This window comes from Rhodnius prolixus, unplaced genomic scaffold, assembly GCF_049639745.1.
Source record: "Rhodnius prolixus isolate KJV_2025 unplaced genomic scaffold, Rpr scaffold_7, whole genome shotgun sequence".
NCBI classification, from domain to species: Eukaryota; Metazoa; Arthropoda; class Insecta; order Hemiptera; family Reduviidae; genus Rhodnius; species Rhodnius prolixus.
This window is the reverse complement of record NW_027411582.1, coordinates 37,484,007-37,499,713: the sequence shown is the minus strand read 5'-3', so window position 1 is coordinate 37,499,713 and position 15,707 is coordinate 37,484,007. Positions and strand designations below refer to the sequence as shown.

Here is a 15,707-nt window from a genome sequence, read left to right as displayed (position 1 = left end):
ACTTCACTTTACTCAGTTCGAGGCTATAGTTTCTTTGTGTTCTGATCCATAAGTTTTGGAGATATTGAGAGTTGAAATATTTTTGGGCCATGATTCCCACTGAAATTGAGCACGCTATATCTACTCCCTTTGTAACCAAAATATTTGAATGAAATTTTGTTCTATTAAACACTTCACTTTACTCAGTTCGAGGCTATAGTTTCTTTGTGTTCTGATCCCTAAGTTTTGGAGATATTGAGAGTTGAAATATTTTTGGGCCATGATTCCCACTGAAATTGAGCACGCTATATCTACTCACTCTGTAACCAAAATATTTGAATGAAATTTTGTTCTATTAAACACTTCACTTTACTCAGTTCGAAGCTATAGTTTCTTTGTGTTCTGATCCACATATTGTGGAGATATTGAGAGCGTAAATTTTTTTGGGTCATAGTTCGCTCTGAAATTGGGCACGCTATATCTCCGTTTGGGAACAACATATTTGAATGAAATTTTGTTTCCTTAAACACTATAATTTACTCAGTTATAAGCTATAGTTTCTTTGTGTTCTGATCCACATATTGTGGAGATATTGAGAGCGTAAATTTTTTTGGGTCATAGTTCGCTCTGAAATTGGGCACGCTATATCTCCGTTTGGGAACAACATATTTGAATGAAATTTTGTTTCCTTAAACACTATAATTTACTCAGTTATAAGCTATAGTTTCTTTGTGTTCTGATCCACATATTGTGGAGATATTGAGAGCGTAAATTTTTTTGGGTCATAGTTCGCTCTGAAATTGGGCACGCTATATCTCCGTTTGGGAACAACATATTTGAATGAAATTTTGTTTCCTTAAACACTATAATTTACTCAGTTATAAGCTATAGTTTCTTTGTGTTCTGATCCACATATTGTGGAGATATTGAGAGCGTAAATTTTTTTGGGTCATAGTTCGCTCTGAAATTGGGCACGCTATATCTCCGTTTGGGAACAACATATTTGAATGAAATTTTGTTTCCTTAAACACTATAATTTACTCAGTTATAAGCTATAGTTTCTTTGTGTTCTGATCCACATATTGTGGAGATATTGAGAGCGTAAATTTTTTTGGGTCATAGTTCGCTCTGAAATTGGGCACGCTATATCTCCGTTTGGGAACAACATATTTGAATGAAATTTTGTTTCCTTAAACACTATAATTTACTCAGTTTTAAGCAATAGTTTCTTTGTGTTCTGATCCACATATTGTGGAGATATTGAGAGCGTAAATTTTTTTGGGTCATAGTTCGCTCTGAAATTGGGCACGCTATATCCCCGTTTGGGAACAACATATTTGAATGAAATTTTGTTTCCTTAAACGCTATAATTTACTCAGTTATAAGCCATAGTTTCTTTGTGTTCTGATCCACATATTGTGGAGATATTGAGAGCGTAAATTTTTTTGGGTCATAGTTCGCTCTGAAATTGGGCACGCTATATCTCCGTTTGGGAACAACATATTTGAATGAAATTTTGTTTCCTTAAACACTATAATTTACTCAGTTATAAGCTATAGTTTCTTTGTATTCTGATCCACATATTGTGGAGATATTGAGAGCGTAAATTTTTTTGGGTCATAGTTCGCTCTGAAATTGGGCACGCTATATCTCCGTTTGGGAACAACATATTTGAATGAAATTTTGTTTCCTTAAACACTATAATTTACTCAGTTTTAAGCAATAGTTTCTTTGTGTTCTGATCCACATATTGTGGAGATATTGAGAGCGTAAATTTTTTTGGGTCATAGTTCGCTCTGAAATTGGGCACGCTATATCCCCGTTTGGGAACAACATATTTGAATGAAATTTTGTTTCCTTAAACGCTATAATTTACTCAGTTATAAGCCATAGTTTCTTTGTGTTCTGATCCACATATTGTGGAGATATTGAGAGCGTAAATTTTTTTGGGTCATAGTTCGCTCTGAAATTGGGCACGCTATATCTCCGTTTGGGAACAACATATTTGAATGAAATTTTGTTTCCTTAAACACTATAATTTACTCAGTTATAAGCTATAGTTTTTTTTGTGTTCTGAACCATAAGTTGTGGAGATATTGATGGCTTTGTGGGTCATGATTCGCTCCGAAATTGAGCACGCTATATCTCACGTTGTTTGGGAACAACATATTTGAATGAAATTTTGTTCTCTTAAACACTGAGCTGTATGTAGCTGTTAGACTCGAATACCAGTATCTTCGCGTACGAAACAGTACACTAACCACGAAGACTAATACCTTCCTTAAACCTTTCTAATTAACATACATCACATAGAAACGTACTTTATACTGAAGTAATACCTTAAAGGAGAAGAGAATTGAGATAAAAAAAAAAATATCTACAATTGACAAAATGCAACTGATGAGTCGGAAATATTTCCCACAAGATAGATGCTGGGAATTATGTATCATTGGAGGATTGATGACACATCTAGTAATGTCTGAATTCCCCCCTCGATGTCATCGGATTTTTTTTTTTCATGTTTTATAGTGCAGACAATGAACTAATTGGAATTAAATAATAATACTACGGATTTGTAAGAATTATTAAAAAAAATGGCCCACCCCTTCTTTAATTATTCTTTTCTATCAGTCGATTTTAAAGATCGATAATAGATCAGATCGATTCTAATTTATTAATTTTTTTTTTTTTTTTTTTTTTTTTTTCTATAGAAGAGTAACAGAATCGTGAAAGATTAAATAGAAAAAACCATTTTGGGAAAATAATTACTTCCACTAAAAATTACGAACAGTGATAATGTTGTTAATCTCACAAAACGGAAAACTATCTTTTTCATAACCTTTAAAATAAATAATGTTGGTAACCTTGATTTAAAAAAACAAAATTCAAAATCAAACCAGTATGTCAAATTTAAAAATAAGTCTAAATGAATATAATACAACTTGAAACCGGATGTTGGCGATAGAGAGAGAGAGAAAAAAATTATTTAAATACTACGCTACGGTTTATCGAGTCTTAAAAGGAAGTTCTCTTGATAGTCAAGTAAAGTGTTTTTTTTTCGACTAGTGAAAGTGACCAATAAGCTGCATAATTTCTTTTCTTTGGAGCGGATATAGAAGGGCGCTTAAATCGCAATAAATGTCGCTCTATATATTTTTTTATTTATTTTTTTATAGACAATGCCTTAAAGATAATTTATTTAATAAATTAATTATTAATAAATTAAAGAATACAAAACTTTCGAAATTTAATAAAAAATTGAACGTAACTAATTGAAGAGTGGCTAAAACAACAAAAATCTTATTAAATGTGGTGGTTCTTATCAATTGATTTCGGTTTTAAAATAGAAATACTTTCTACAATTAAGTGGCTTTTCAGTTCACATGGAAAAAAAAAGAGGCGTGGCCTAAAATGATTGGTTAAAAGTGAGTTTAACGTGAAATTTAAGTTTCCTTTGTTAAGACAGGATCTTTCACTTACAAGTGAAGTTTCTGTAGGAATTTCTGATAATGACTTTCAAATTTAAAAAAAATTATATTTTTTCTGCAACCATATAGGAATGTTCTCATTACTCAATTAAAATCAGCTGTGTAATGCCCAACTTTACCTCACTAGTGGGGGAAAAATTCCCATTAGTGTCACTTTCCGCACTAGTGTGTGGAAAAACTTTATTGTGCTTCCTTGATATAAGAAGTTTTGTTATTAACATAAATATTTTCTGTAAAACTTTAATAAGCTTATTTAACGTAACTAAATAATTAAAAAACGAATATTAAAAAATAAAATAAAAATTGAAAGGAATATAGAAATAAAAATAATACTTTAATAAATAATTAGATATTTTTAATTATAACAGTTAAAAAGGTTATAGTGTTACCTTATAGAAATTTAAAATGGACTCTTGCGATTCCTGTTTAGAAAACACTCCATCAATAAAAGAAACAGCAGAAAATGTAATAAGTAATGTAAATACGTAAGTAATGTAAATAATTGTAATATAACAATAAATGTTTATAATAAATAAATTACTTTTTGTAGACTGTAAAAATGAAATTTTTAATTTTTTTAGTTAATAAATCTAATGGTTGCAGAAAAAATATAATATTTAACTCGAGTGTCAAGTATTTTCCTCACACTCGGCAATTTGCACTTGCACTCGCCTCGCTTCGCTCGCTCGTGCGAGGAAAAGTACTACTTTCCACACTTGTTAAATAAATAACTATTGTTTACTTTCTCCTTTGTGCTTTGATTATTATTAAAATTTATCGAAATTATTATTCTCACAAAGGAACGGGACTCATTGTTGGAGGTTAGGCGACATGGTAGTCAAGATGGTAGAGGCGAGGCCCCTGTATCAACCGACGAAGACGATATCATAGACCAGATCTATCAAAAAAAAAAAAAAAAAAAAAAAAACTGAGGCTGTGTCATGGACCCGGCCGTGTGTTGTACGTGAATACGTTTACATAACGGGTTATATTTTTTATATAAAATATTTTTTTATTTATGTATTTAGGATGAAATCAAGGAAACAAATCGGACGATCGAACACAATCTATGGCTATTATACAGTCCGTTGTCGATGTAGAAGCGATTTCATCATCCACTTGCATAATTTCAATACTGACACCGACGTCGTTGATCCGCTCGGGCCGCATTCATTCTTTTACGTTCCTGGCACACCTTGACTAGGGTCATATGGTGTTTTATTAATAATCATTCGATTGTTCTTGAGAAGCCCTTTCCAACCGTATACGGATCTCTGTATTTGGTTTTGGTTTTTCGACGCGTAGAGGCCGACATTATATATTTTTGATAAGATTTTTTTTTAATTCTAACACCTTATTATATTCACTGTCACTATTTTACACTAATGTTTTATATACAATCGATAGATTGTGACGACAGCTGACGATTAAAACTTAAACGAACATCGTAGCTTCTCCGAGTAAAAAGTTATACTAATTGAAAATCTCGATATGCAGCAAAATTATCTCAAAATGGCGGCGCTTCCCCCTTCACCGCGCGCGCGATGCGTCACAGTCCTCGCTAATCGTAATGAATTCTTTGATCCTTTAGGCTATCCAGTGGTCTAATTTAATTTTGGATGTAGACGATAGATTCGAAACTATAATGCCAAACTGTATCCCCCAATTTTGTTATCATTGACGAATTCACGTCAAAAAGATTGCAAAAACTGTAAACTTCCGGTTCAAAATCAAAATCGGAAAGTGCACGATGGTAATACTGAAATTGTAAGCTGTAAAAGTAAATTAAAAAAAAAAAAAATGAATAAAAAGATTTAGAATGAATTCCATCAACAATCAAATAAAATAAGCATAGTACAACGACATCACGTACAATAATTTCTGACGTCATACAACACAATGTTTATATTTTTTTAGTTTTCAGACACATATACTTTATTTTATTTATTTTTTTTGAAGAGTGTCAATGACCTTTTAAAAGACTTTATTTTTTTTCTTTATTTAATACCATCAGCGATAATAAAATAAATAAAAAAAGATTGATTGCATTTTCTGATGATTATCTAGTCATCATGTTTGATGGCCAATCTCAAACTGGAGGAGGTTACAGTTGAGTAGGTTTGGTTACTGTAAGATTTGTTTGTTTTTTATTTATTTATTTTGGCGCGCGCGGTAGACGACCTTGGTTCATTGGCTTTTTTCATTTTCTTTTTTTTAAACGATGCGCTTGTTTTTCTACGTCGTTGTTTGTTTCCACTGTTGCTAAAATATCATCTGTTGCTAAAATATAATTTTTTTCGCGATCATTTGTAGTTTTTTTGTATTGTTTAATTAGGGTGAAAAAAAAATGAAGTCTTTTTTTAAACGCCATTTATAGTGACGTAAAAAAAAAATGGCGCTTCACGAGTCGTGAATAGAAAATTAAATCAACAATTTAGGATACAATATATTGAAGTAATTAATTGTAAAAGTCAGTCTAATAATTCTTATCCACAGAACTCTTCATTGTATTAATACGAGGGTCGTTTGAAAAGTCCGTGCAAAAATAAAAACTACTTAATTTTTTGGGGTAAACCTTTTTTATTTTTCAACATAAGTCTCCTTTTAGGCTTACACACTTCGTCCAACGCTGCTCTAGTTTGTTGATCCCTTCCGAATAATAGGATTTGTCCAAGCTCTGAAAAATAGCCATTCGTTTCTGCAATCACCTCCTCGTTTGAATAAAATCTATTTCCCGCCAGCCATTTCTTCATATTGGGGAACAAATAGTAGTCCGAGGTAGCCAAGTCTGGAGAATAGGGGGGGATGTGAAACGAGTTGGAACCCTATTTCCATTAATTTTGCGACCACAACTGCTGAGGTGTGAGCTGGTGCGTTGTCGTGATGGAAAAGGACTTTTTTTGAGGGCCAATCGTGGGCGTTTTTCTTGCAGCTCGGTTTTTCAAACGGTCCAATAACGATGAATAATATGCATCCTGTAATAGTTTTACCCTTTTCCAGATAGTCGATGAGGATTATTCCTTGCGAATCCCAAAATACAGTCGCCATAATCTTTCCGGCCGAAGGAACGGTCTTTGCCTTTTTTGGCGCAGATTCCCCCTTGGTAACCCATTGTTTAGATTGTTCTTTGGTCTCAGGAGTGTAGTGATGTATCCATGTTTCATCCACAATGACGAAACGACGCCTAAAGTCCTGCGGATTCTTCTGGAACAGCTGCAAACCGTCCTTGCAACACTTCACACGATTTCGTTTTTGGTCAAGCGTGAGCAATCGCGGCACCCATCTTGCGGATAGCTTTGTCATGTCCAAATGTTGATGCAAAATATTATGTACCCGTTCATTCGAGATGCCCACAGCACTAGGAATCTTACGCACCTTCACTCTTCTGTCATCCATCACCATATCATGGATTTTATCAATGATTTCTGGAGTAGTAACCTCAACAGGGCGTCCAGAACGTTCAGCGACACTTGTGCCCATATGGCCACTCCGAAAATTTTGAAACCACTTATAAACTGTTCTAATCGAAGGTGCAGAGTCACCATAATGTTTATCAAGCTTCTCTTTAGTCTCCTGAGGCGTTTTGCTTTTCATAAAGTAGTGTTTAATCAACACACGAAATTCTTTTTCGTCCATTTTTTGAAAATCACTCGACTTCCTCGATTCAAACGAATGCCAAACACAAAGAAATAGACCGATCTGGCTGAAACTTGGTGTGTGTTCTTCCAAGAGATGCTACTAACTAAACATAACCTCGATACGCGCCAGTGGTGCTATCTCTCTGACTTTGCACGGACTTTTCAAACGACCCTCGTATCAAGGATTATGCTAACCAACATTGCATATATGAGTTGCACATTGTTTGTTGCCTATTCGTGTTAAAAATCATTGTTTGTATTAATACAATCTTAAAGCTAATCGATATTCTGATTGATTGTCATACATTTCTATTATCAAATTGAATATCTGTTTCAGCCTAATTTGCAATTAACGCGTTTAAACAAAAAACGTGGCTCAAGATAGCATAATGGATATTTACTAATGTTATGTGCACATGATAAGCGATGGCGTTCTATTTCTTTCTTATCATTTATTATTATTAATTTTCCTCAAAAAAACAAGTAAGAAAATCAATATACAAGGTAATGCAATGATATGCTAAATTTTCTAATCTCCTGTTCTGTTTACTGCTATTATTCTAGTCTCCTAGACTTGCTCTTTTTAGGGCTAATATTAGATAGCGGATTAAAATTACTTTCTAAATTATTAAATATGGCTGGATAATAAACTCAACTATTTAGATGATTTCCGTTTTATGAAGGAAGTGGTACAACAAAAATTATCAAACAAGGTCGAATTCCATTGTGTTTCTAGTGTGTTTACTTTTCTTTTTTGTTTCATTCTTCTGAAATTTTTTATAATATTTGTTTTAATATTTTAATTGTTCCAAAAAAAATGTCTTTCACTGCATAATTTCAACGTACCATTTTTTTTTTTTTTTTCACAATGACGTCAGATTTGAAAAGGTTACATCACTTTTACTTAAAATAATTCCTTATTGGAATATTATTCTTCATTGCAGTATGGAAAATAGCGGTTCTGATTTTGGATAGATATGAGCCAAAAACTGGCATCTTGGCATATTTATTGACTTATCTTCGAACCATGACAGTTTGGGCAAATTTGGGCTGATTTGAGCTGACATCTTGGACTAATAAATTATGTAACTTTGTGGCCGTTATTGTAGACTGTCTGACATTCCTGCAAAGGCTTGCTTTGTTATCTATCATATGATTTGTTTATTTTTTTGAGGGGGGGAGAGCAAGTTAGTCAATAAAAAGATATTAATCGTGACGTAGATACGTGCTTAAGAAAAATCGTAGGACGAATTTACAAAAAAAAAACTTCTTGAAAAATTGTTAAAATTCAGTTTTAAAACAAGTTTAAAGTAATTGCCTATTTTTTCAGGCAGGCTTTACGTCCAACTACCAATTGGACGGAGGCGACTAGAAAACACACTTTACTGTAATTTTCTCGTATTAACCATTAAATAAAATCCAAGGCCTAGACCAGGGGAATCGAACCCACTAAACCAATAATACATCTTAGCTTTGCGGGTCTAGTATCTTAACCACTCGGCTACCGTGGCGCCTGCTAAAAGAAGTTTTATTACGGTATTAGTGTATTTTAAAACACGGTTAGACAAAGTTGTGTTAGTGATTTCACCAGTTTTTTCGTATTGAAGGGAAATCAGCCTAAGAATTTTCTGTGAAAAACGCAAAATGGAAATTACGAAACGATTGCCTAATAAGAAAAAATAAAATGCATAAGAATGGAATCGAAAAAGAAAACTAAGCTCAGTACATTGACTCATATTGAGAAGAAAAAGCTTGTCTCTAATACAGAATGAGTCATCAACTGGTCCCCCGGGACTTCTTCTTGTACTCCTTTCAACTACTTGCCCGTCTCCACAGTGCTATCTGTTCAGGTGGTGTTTGTTTGAACGCTGCTTTGCTAGGCTATAATGTATTTAGAAAACCGGACACTGGTACGTATGTCACTACTCATTACGAGTTATGAGTCATCCACAAACGGAACAGAAGAAGAAGTAATCTCTAATCTCAAATTCCGCTATCAAATTACTTTCTTTTGTAAAGCGGAAATACCGTTGTCTTTTCAAATGTTTGGAAATTAAGCTTTCACCCGCAATACAGGTGTTGCCTGGAATCCTGGAAAATGAATATGCTATCCGATTGTGATCACAGCTTGATAGTATTTCCGGTCTGAAGGTTATCCGTTCGGCTACCTCCAAAAGTTGTCGAAGAGAAGATACGCGCTTTAGTCTTACTTCATTTATGAATTGAAAAAACTTTCTTAAATAGGCGCCACGGTTATAGGCTAGACCCGCAATGCTAAGATGTATTGTTGGTTTAGTGGGTTCGATTCCCCTGGTCTAGGCCTTGGATTTTATTTAATGGTTAATATGAGAAATTTATAGAAAAGTATGTTAGGAGGTTATAGGGTAGACCCGCAAAGCTAAGATGTATTGTTGGTTAGTGGGTTCAATTCCCCTGGTCTAGGCCTTGGATTTTATTTAATGGTTAATATGAGAAATTTATAGAAAAGTATGTTAGGAGGTTATAGGGTAGACCCGCAAAGCTAAGATGTATTGTTGGTTAGTGGGTTCAATTCCCCTGGTCTAGGCCTTGGATTTTATTTAATGGTTAATATGAGAAATTTATAGAAAAGTATGTTAGGAGGTTATAGGGTAGACCCGCAAAGCTAAGATGTATTGTTGGTTTAGTGGGTTCGATTCCCCTGGTCTAGGCCTTGGATTTTATTTAATGGTTAATATGAGAAATTTATAGAAAAGTATGTTAGGAGGTTATAGGGTAGACCCGCAAAGCTAAGATGTATTGTTGGTTAGTGGGTTCAATTCCCCTGGTCTAGGCCTTGGATTTTATTTAATGGTTAATATGAGAAATTTATAGAAAAGTATGTTAGGAGGTTATAGGGTAGACCCGCAAAGCTAAGATGTATTGTTGGTTAGTGGGTTCAATTCCCCTGGTCTAGGCCTTGGATTTTATTTAATGGTTAATATGAGAAATTTATAGAAAAGTATGTTAGGAGGTTATAGGGTAGACCCGCAAAGCTAAGATGTATTGTTGGTTTAGTGGGTTCGATTCCCCTGGTCTAGGCCTTGGATTTTATTTAATGGTTAATATGAGAAATTTATAGAAAAGTATGTTAGGAGGTTATAGGGTAGACCCGCAAAGCTAAGATGTATTGTTGGTTAGTGGGTTCAATTCCCCTGGTCTAGGCCTTGGATTTTATTTAATGGTTAATATGAGAAATTTATAGAAAAGTATGTTAGGAGGTTATAGGGTAGACCCGCAAAGCTAAGATGTATTGTTGGTTTAGTGGGTTCGATTCTTGGTCTAGGCCTTGGATTTTATTTAATGGTTAATATGAGAAATTTGTAGTTAAGTAAGTTAGGCGGTTATAGACTAGACCCGCAAAGCTAAGATGTATTGTTGGTTTAGTGGGTTCGATTCCCCTGGTCTAGGTCTTGAATTTTATTTAATGGTTAATATGAGAAATTTATAGAAAAGTATGTTAGGAGGTTATAGGGTAGACCCGCAAAGCTAAGATGTATTGTTGGTTAGTGGGTTCAATTCCCCTGGTCTAGGCCTTGGATTTTATTTAATGGTTAATATGAGAAATTTGTAGTAAAGTATGTCAGGCGGTTATAGGCTAGACCCGCAATGCTAAGATGTATTGTTGGTTAGTGGGTTCGATTCCCCTGGTCTAGGCCTTGGATTTTATTTAATGGTTAATATGAGAAATTTACAGTGAAGTATGTCAGGCGGTTATAGGCTAGACCCGCAATGCTAAGATGTATTGTTGGTTAGTGGGTTCAATTCCCCTGGTCTAGGCCTTGGATTTTATTTAATGGTTAATATGAGAAATTTATAGTAAAGTATGTTAGGCTAGACCCGCAATGCTAAGATGTATTGTTGGTTAGTGGGTTCGATTCCCCTGGTCTAGGTCTTGAATTTTATTTAATGGTTAATATGAGAAATTTATAGTAAAGTATGTTAGGAGGTTATAGGCTAGACCCGCAATGCTAAGATGTATTGTTGGTTAGTGGGTTCAATTCCCCTGGTCTAGGCCTTGGATTTTATTTAATGGTTAATATGAGAAATTTGTAGTAAAGTATGTCAGGCGGTTATAGGCTAGACCCGCAATGCTAAGATGTATTGTTGGTTAGTGGGTTCGATTCCCCTGGTCTAGGCCTTGGATTTTATTTAATGGTTAATATGAGAAATTTACAGTGAAGTATGTCAGGCGGTTATAGGCTAGACCCGCAATGCTAAGATGTATTGTGGGTTAGTGGGTTCGATTCCCCTGGTCTAGGCCTTGGATTTTATTTAATGGTTAATATGAGAAATTTATAGAAAAGTATGTTAGGAGGTTATAGGGTAGACCCGCAAAGCTAAGATGTATTGTTGGTTAGTGGGTTCAATTCCCCTGGTCTAGGCCTTGGATTTTATTTAATGGTTAATATGAGAAATTTATAGAAAAGTATGTTAGGAGGTTATAGGGTAGACCCGCAAAGCTAAGATGTATTGTTGGTTTAGTGGGTTCGATTCCCCTGGTCTAGGTCTTGAATTTTATTTAATGGTTAATATGAGAAATTTATAGAAAAGTATGTTAGGAGGTTATAGGGTAGACCCGCAAAGCTAAGATGTATTGTTGGTTAGTGGGTTCAATTCCCCTGGTCTAGGCCTTGGATTTTATTTAATGGTTAATATGAGAAATTTGTAGTAAAGTATGTCAGGCGGTTATAGGCTAGACCCGCAATGCTAAGATGTATTGTTGGTTAGTGGGTTCGATTCCCCTGGTCTAGGCCTTGGATTTTATTTAATGGTTAATATGAGAAATTTATAGTAAAGTATGTTAGGCTAGACTCGCAATGTTAAGATGTATTGTTGGTTAGTGGGTTCGATTCCCCTGGTCTAGGCCTTGGATTTTATTTAATGGTTAATACGAGAAATTTGTAGTAAAGTATGTCAGGCGGTTATAGGCTAGACCCGCAATGCTAAGATGTATTGTTGGTTAGTGGGTTCGATTCCCCTGGTCTAGGCCTTGGATTTTATTTAATGGTTAATATGAGAAATTTACAGTGAAGTATGTCTGGCGGTTATAGGCTAGACCCGCAATGCTAAGATGTATTGTTGGTTAGTGGGTTCGATTCCCCTGGTCTAGGCCTTGGATTTTATTTAATGGTTAATATGAGAAATTTGTAGTAAAGTATGTTAGGCTAGACCCGCAATGCTAAGATGTATTGTTGGTTAGTGGGTTCGATTCCCCAGGTCTAGGCCTTGGATTTTATTTAATGGTTAATATGAGAAATTTACAGTAAAGTATGTTAGGCGGCAATAGGCTAGACCCGCAAAGCTAAGATGTATTGCGGTACTAGTCTACATTTCCATTGATAATACGAGAAATTTACTGTAAAGTATGTTTGCTAGTCGCCTCCGTCCACGACACCTAATTTGGTAGTTGGACGTAAAGCCAGCCTGAAAAAATAGGTAATTACTTTACTTTGTTTACTTTCTTAAATGCAATTTCTTGCTGTCCAGTATTCTGTTCGTTCATCAGTTTTGAACTTGGTTAAGTGGAAAATGGAAATTCTTACTAATTATTTACATTTATAATTGTAAGTCTGAGTTCTTGGCCATAATTGAAATAGAAAATTTATTGGAGACTTTAATTCCTCAATCATTAAAAAAAAGAGTAAAATCCGCAGCGCTGGATAACATCGTTGACTTCATTTGTCCGTAGTACGCATGTCTATAGTATCCGCTGGCCGGTTCCGGAATTCCATCCAACATCAGAGTTAAATTAATCAGTTTCCTGTAGAGATTTCAACTTTTCTATTTTTCTTAAAAAAAAAAAATCTAGGGAATTGTTCCAAGCTTAGGTGGAAAAATATTATTGGGAATTTCCAGAAAATCGTTTAAAGAAAACGGAATCAGGAATCTTTCCGGAAGACAAATTTCTGCCAAAAAATCGGAAATAGTAGCAAAACAGAATTGTAAAATCGTGTTCTATTGATATCAAAACTTGATCTTCTGGTGAAAGCTTTATTTAAAAAAAACAGTGACGTATTAGTAATATACAGGAGTAAGAGGTGGTGAAGCAGACAGTGTTCCCTCACTGACTTCTTATTTATTTTACGATCACTGGAATCAGCTGTCTACAAGCTGATGTATGACCTAGGTCGTGCAGACATACTAGGAAGGGGTCACTGCTCTTGATAAGTGAAAAGAAAAGTGCAAATTCTGCAAACAGATCTTGAAGACTAGGCAAAATTACTAGGTACTAGAAGAGTAGTGTTCTCTAAGATGTAAAGGTTGGCTTTACAGTCACGAATTGCTTGCGCGTGTATAGGCTTGCTAGGCGAATAGAGGTGTACAGGAACAGACATACTTATATATTAATATCTTGGGATCATGTTGCCTTATATCTTTAAAATTCTTTTTGGGAAGAATATCAGTTCGCAACAGGAAGTTCGAACTTTTTCGAGTTTTAGGGAAATTTTCTTTTGCTAGAGAGTCACCAGGGATTCATTTTCAAATCCTGGTAGTTTTTTTTTTAATCAAAAACATTACAATTGATCAACAACTACTCACGTGGAACCCACACACTAGACTTAAAAGGCAAGCAATGACAAAAAACGTGCGAGACTGCTTTACAAGACTTCTTGGAAGACGCTCCCAAATTACCCATTGAACTCAAACGCTTAATATATAACACTATCCTCAAAACCTATGTGGTCTTACAGGACTAGAACTGTGGGGTTCAGCCATACCTATAAAACATACGGACAGTGCAGGACATTTCAGTGAAAACTACTACTGACAGATAAACCTGCAAAGCTAAGATGTATTGTTGGTTTAGTGGGTTCGATTCCCCTGGTCTAGGTCTTGGATTTTATTTAATAATTAATACAAGAAATTTACAGTAAAGTATGTTAGGCGGTTATAGGCTAGACCCGCAAAGCTAAGATGTATTGTTGGTTTAGTGGGTTCGATTCCCCTGGTCTAGGTCTTGGATTTTATTTAATAATTAATACAAGAAATTTACAGTAAAGTATGTTAGGCGGTTATAGGCTAGACCCGCAAAGCTAAGATGTATTGTTGGTTTAGTGGGTTCGATTCCCCTAGGCTAGGTCTTGGATTTTATTTAATAATTAATACAAGAAATTTACAGTAAAGTATGTTAGGAGGTTATAGGCTAGACCCGCAAAGCTAAGATGTATTGTTGGTTTAGTGGGTTCGATTCCCCTGGTCTAGGTCTTGGATTTTATTTAATTGTTAATAAATGGAATTTATAGTAAAGTATGTTTGCTAGTCGCCTCCGTCCACGACACCTAATTGGTAGTTGGACGTTCAGCCCCAATAGGCGATTACTTTACTATACTTTACTACTACTGCCGACAGATAGCTGACGCTCCTTTCTACGGTGACTAACCTCACTCTTCTCACCGACCTCAACATTCCCTTCATAGACCAACTCGCCAAGACAAAACACCAAAAATTCCATACTACACTCTCGACTAGCTCTAATCCTCTTGTACTGTCTCTCGCTTCCTCTGACATCCCTAATACTCCAAGGCCGACTGAATCGCCAGTGGCCCCATGACTTCCTTGTAGTCTGAAGGTCATTCTCCTATCTCTCCTCTCTCCTCCTCACGTTTCTCCTCTCTCCTATAGAGACTGCTACCGCTGGGTAGTTTCTCTCCTCCTGCTCTCCTCCCGTACCAGTTCATCGCTCTCTCTCCATATTTACCGATTGTATACAATGTATCAGTAAATTACAAAATAAATTTTTAAAAAAACTATTGATCAACTAATTTATTCAGAAATAAGATTGAATGTTAATAATCGCAATTTCATTTATTTTATAGATATAATAAAACAAAGAAAAAAATAAACAGCAATAACTTGACGTTGTTGAATTGTTTTCATAGTTGTTTAACTTTGCAACCAGCGGAATAGAACGACCTTGCAAGGCCATTTCATCGTAATTACGTTTGTTTTTTTTAAAGAAGAAGTAGAAATCATGACAAAAGGAAAACATTATGGAAATTCCATTACTTCAATATTAATTCTCCTCCTTCTTTCCTTCTTTGTTCTCTTCATTGACCACTTCTTAGTATTGGGTACTCAAGAAAAAAAAAAGAAAAGAATAATGGAGCAGAAAAACAATTCTTTTAAAGAGAATAATTCGTAGCAGACGCTAAAGTGGTTGCCCAAAAATTTTTCTGTACACTGTTATTATTTGTTATTACTTTTAATGATTTGTTTGTGTTTTGGGGGGAAATAGTAAAGTAATTGGTACCTGTCGGTACTGGTTTAACAAGAAATTTGAGTGTAGAATTCAAGATGGACGACTTGTGACGTCAATTTAAAAAAAAATTGATTTTTTTTTCATTTATTTATTAATTTTAAAATTACCATATTCGTGAAACAAACAACTGCGAAAAAAAAAACAAGTACAGTTAGTCCTCGGGTTACGACGGTCTCGAGTTACGACGGTCTCGAGTTACGACGGTCTCGAGTTACGACGGTCTCGAGTTACGACGGTCTCGAGTTACGACGTTTCGTGGTTACGACTCCCATTTATAGTACAGTACTGTACAGTATCTACTATGAAAAGCCCGCGAACTAA

The 15,707-nt window shown here is 34.9% G+C and overlaps 1 protein-coding gene across 2 annotated transcripts in view; it reads right to left on the bottom strand.

Moving 5' to 3' along the window:
- LOC141446524 (uncharacterized) overlaps positions 1-15,707 on the bottom strand; it is a 140,337-nt gene that overhangs the window by 69,696 nt on the left and 54,934 nt on the right. The gene's annotated exons all lie outside the window — the stretch shown is intronic.